The following is a 5,258-nucleotide window of genomic DNA, read 5'->3' as shown; positions in this document are numbered from 1 at the left end:
GTTTCATGATCTTTTTAGTCCCCCAAGCATTGAGGAGAAAATTTTCTTTGATGATACTTTGCCTCCTATTTATGATGATTATAATGATATTGGTCTTTTAGTGCCGCCTACTATGGAGAGTAATTTTTATGATGATAATACTATGCCTCCTACACTTGATGAGAATAATAATGATAGCTACTTTGTTGAATTTGCTCCTACTACAATTAATAAGAATAACTATGCTTATGTGGAGAGTAATAATTTTATGCATGAGACTCATGATAAGAATGCTTTATGTGATGGTTATATTGTTGAGTTTTCTCATGACACTACTGAAAGTTATTATGATAGAGGAAAATATGGTTGTAGAAATTTTCATGTTACTAAAACACCTCTCTATGTGCTGAAATTTTTGAAGCTATACTTGTTTTATCTTCCTATGCTTGTTACTTTGCTTTTCATGAACTTATTTATTTACAAGATTCCTATGCATAGGAAGCATGTTAGACTTAAATGTGTTTTGAATTTGCCACTGGATGCTCTCTTTTGCTTCAACTACTATTTCTTATGAGTGCATCATTAAAACTGCTGAGCCCATCTTAATGGCTATAAAGAAAGAACTTATTGGGAGATAACCCATGTGTTATTTTGCTACAGTACTTTGTTTTATATTTGTGTCTTGGAAGTTGTTTACTACTGTAGCAACCTCTCCTTATCTTAGTTTTGTGTTTTGTTGTGCCAAGTAAAGTCTTTGATAGTAAAGTCAATACTAGATTTGGATTACTGCGCAGAAACTGTTTTCTTTGCTGTCACGAATCTGGTCCTAATTCTCTGTAGGTAACTCAGAAAATTATGCCAATTTACGTGAGTGATCCTCAGATATGTACGCAACTTTCATTCAATTTGGGCATTTTCATCTGAGCAAGTCTGGTGCTATTTTAAAATTCGTCTTTACGGACTGTTCTGTTTTGACAGATTCTGCCTTTTATTTCGCATTGCTTCTTTCGCTGTGTTGGGTGGATTTCTTTGTTCCATTACCTTCCAGTAGCTTTGAGCAATGTCCAGAAGTGTTAATAATGATTGTGTCACCTCTGAACATGTGAATTTTTGATTATGCACTAACCCTCTAATGAGTTTGTTTCGAGTTTGGTGTGGAGGAAGTTTTCAAGGGTCAAGAGAGGAGGATGATATACTATGATCAAGAAGAGTGAAGAGTCTAAGCTTGGGGATGCCCCCATGGTTCATCCCTGCATATTTCAAGAAGACTCAAGCATCTAAGCTTGGGGATGCCCAAGGCATCCCCTTCTTCATCGACAACTTATCTGGTTTCTTCTCTTGAAACTATATTTTTATTCGGTCACATCTTATGTACTTTACTTGGAGCGTCTGTGTGCTTTTGTTTTTGTTTGTGTTTGAATAAATTGGATTACATCATGCTTGTGTGGGAGAGAGACACGCTCCGCTGTAGCATATGGACAAGTATGTCCTTAGGCTCTACTCATAGTATTCATGGCGAAGTTTCTTCTTCGTTAAATTGTTATATGGTTGGAATTGGAAAATGATACATGTAGTAATTGCTATAAATGTCTTGGGTAATGTGATACTTGGCAATTGTTGTGCTCATGTTTAAGCTCTTGCATCATATGCTTTGCACCCATTAATGAAGAAATACATAGAGCATGCTAAAATTTGGTTTGCATATTTGGTCTCTCTAAGGTCTAGATAATTTTTAGTATTGAGTTTGAACAACAAGGAAGACGGTGTAGAGTCTTATAATGTTTACAATATATCTTTTATGTGAGTTTTGCTGCACCGGTTCATCCTTGTGTTTGTTTCAAACAACCTTGCTAGCCTAAACCTTGTATCGAGAGGGATTACTTCTCATGCATCCAAAGCCTTGAGCCAAACAACACTATGCCATTTGTGTCCACCATACCTACCTACTACATGGTATTTCCTGCCATTCCAAAGTAAATTGCTTGAGTGCTACCTTTAAACAATTCAAAATTTATCACCTCTGATTTGTGTCAATGTTTTATAGCTCATGAGGAAGTATGTGGTGTTTATCTTTCAATCTTGTTGGGCAACTTTCACCAATGGACTAGTGGCTTCACCCGCTTATCCAATAATTTTGCAAAAAGAGCTGGCAATGGGATTCCCCAGTCCCAAATTAATTAACAAAAATAGACACTCCTCCATGGTATGTGATTGTTGGACGGCACCCGAAGATTCGGTTAGCCATGGCTTGTGTAAGCAAAGGTTGGGAAGAGTGTCATCATAATAAAACTAAAATAAAAAGGCACTCCTTCATGGTATGAGATTGTTGGCAGGCACCCGAGGATTCGGTTAGCCATGGTTTGTGAAAGAAAGGTTGGAAGGAGTGCCATCCAAAAATAAAATAAAATGGGAGCCGCTCTTTGAAGGTTTGTACGGCAAGGGGGTTAGAGTACCCGCTACCATTCGTTGACAACAACATACACCTCTCAAAACTTTATTTTTATGCTCTCTTTATGTTTTCAAAATCAAAGCTCTAGCACAAATATAGCAATCGATGCTTTTCCTCTATGAGGACCATTCTTTTACTTTCATTATTGAGTCGGTTCACCTATTTCTCTCCACCTCAAGAAGCAAACACTTGTGTGAAGCTGTGCATTGATTCCTACATACTTGCATATTGCACTTATTATATTACTCTATGTTGACAATTATCCATGAGATATACATGTTATAAGTTGAAAGCAACCGCTGAAACTTAATCTTCCTTTGTGTTGCTTCAATGCCTTTACTTTGAATTATTGCTTTATGAGTTAACTCTTATGCAAGACTTATTGATGCTTGTCTTGAAGTGTTATTCATGAAAAGTCTTTGCTTTATGATTCACTTGTTTACTCATGTCATATACATTGTTTTGATCGCTGCATTCACTACATATGCTTTACAAATAGTATGATCAAGGTTATGATGGCATGTCACTCCGAAATTATACGTGTTATCGTTTTACCTGCTCGGGACGAGCGGAACTAAGCTTGGGGATGCTGATACGTCTCCGACGTATCGATAATTTCTTATGTTCCATGCCATATTATTGATGTTATCTACATGTTTTATGCACACTTTATGTCATATTCGTGCATTTTCCGGAACTAACCTATTAACAAGATGCCGAAGTGCCAGTTCCTGTTTTCTGCTGTTTTTGGTTTCAGAAATCCTAGTAACGAAATATTCTCGGAATCGGACGAAATCAACGCCCGGGTTCCTATTTTTCCCGGAACCATCCAGAACACCCGAGAGCCGCCAGAGGGGAGCCCTGGGGGCCCCACACCACACCCTGGCGCGGCCAAAGGGGGGGCCGCGCCGCCCTATGGTGTGGGCCCCCCAGAAGCCCTCCTGCGCCGCCTCTTCGCCTATATAAAGCCTCCGTCGCGAAAACCCTGAGGCGTTCGACGAAACCCACAGAAACCTTCCAGAGCCGCCGCCATCGCGAAGCCAAGATCTGGGGGACAGGAGTCTCTGTTCCGGCACGCTGCCGGGACGGGGAAGTGCCCCCGGAAGGCTTCTCCATCATCTCCACCGCCATCTTCATCACCGCTGCTGCTCCCATGAGGAGGGAGTAGTTCTCCATCGAGGCTCGGGGCTGTACCGGTAGCTATGTGGTTCATCTCTCTCCTATGTGCTTCAATACAATAATCTCATGAGCTGCCTTACATGATTGAGATTCATATGATGATGCTTGTAATCTAGATGTCATTATGCTAGTCAAGTGAGTTTTACTTATGTGATCTCCGGAGACTCCTTGTCCCACGTGTGTAAAGGTGACAGTGTGTGCACCGTGTGGGTCTCTTAGGCTATATTTTACAGAATACTTATTCACTGATGAATGGCATAGTGAGGTGCTTATTTATATCTCTTTATGATTGCAATGTGTTTGTATCACAATTTATCTATGTGCTACTCTAGCAATGTTATTAAAGTAGTTCTATTCCTCCTGCACGATGTAATGGTGACGAGTGTGTGCATCCGTGTTAGTACTTGGTTTATGCTATGATCATGATCTCTTGTAGATTATGAAGTTAATTATTGCTATGATAGTATTGATGTGATCTATTCCTCCTACATATGCATGAAGGTGACGAGTGTGCATGCTATGTTAGTACTTGGTTTAGTCTTTTGATCTATCTTACACTATAAGGTTACTAAAATATGAACATTAATTGTGGAGCTTGTTAACTCCGGCATTGAGGGTTCGTGTAATCCTACGCAATGTGTTCATCATCCAACAAGAGTGTAGAGTATGCATTTATCTATTCTGTTATGTGATCAATGTTGAGAGTGTCCACTAGTGAAAGTGTAATCCCTAGGCCTTGTTCCTAAATACTGCTATCGCTGCTTGTTTACTGTTTTACTGCGTTACTACTGCTGCAATACTACCACCATCAACTACACGCCCGCAAGCTATTTTCACGGCACCGTTGCTACTGCTCATATTTATTCATACCACCTGTATTTCACTATCTCTTCGCCGAACTAGTGCACCTATTAGGTGTGTTGGGGACACAAGAGACTTCTTGCTTTGTGGTTGCAGGGTTGCATGAGAGGGATATCTTTGACCTCTTCCTCCCTGAGTTCGATAAACCTTGGGTGATCCACTTAAGGGAAAACTTGATGCTGTTCTAAAAACCTCTGCTCTTGGAGGCCCAACACTGTCTACAGGAAAGGAGGGGGAACGTAGACATCACCGGCGTCAGCTGCGCCAACCACCAGCACCTCCACGCTGCCGGCGGCGCGGCCGCTACGAGCTGCAGATCTTGGCGGGTCCGGAGCTACCAGCATCGGCGAGAGGCACTGGCGCTCAGGGACGGTGCCGTAGTAGACGCGGAGGCTGCCGAACTCGATGATGCGACCGTTTTTTGGGGAACTTGCCGCCGTTGGCGAAGCAGCCTGTGTTGTCGTTGATGAAGTCCATGGAGAGGACACGGTCGACGAGCGCAGTGACCACACGCTTGCTGGAGATGGTGAGGAGGCCCACCCGAATATGAACTCCAGCAAGCGCAGCTGCTGGCCCCATGTTGGGCGCCAACTGTCGTCGTGGTGAACAGACAGATGCCATGGGATGGCTTAAGTTGGGGCCGAATGTGCGCTAGAGGATTCGGAGGAGGGTTTTGGTAAGGTTGGGATGAATTCCGGATGGATTACCGGATACTTTCTTGATGAACTTGGCCTTGGCCAGAGGTTGAAGAAGAAGAAGAACACAAGAACTAGCTCAACTTTGGATCTCT

Source organism: Lolium rigidum, chromosome 6 (assembly GCF_022539505.1).
Source record: "Lolium rigidum isolate FL_2022 chromosome 6, APGP_CSIRO_Lrig_0.1, whole genome shotgun sequence".
In the NCBI taxonomy this organism is placed as follows: domain Eukaryota; kingdom Viridiplantae; phylum Streptophyta; class Magnoliopsida; order Poales; family Poaceae; genus Lolium; species Lolium rigidum.
Note: the sequence above shows the minus strand (reverse complement) of the source record.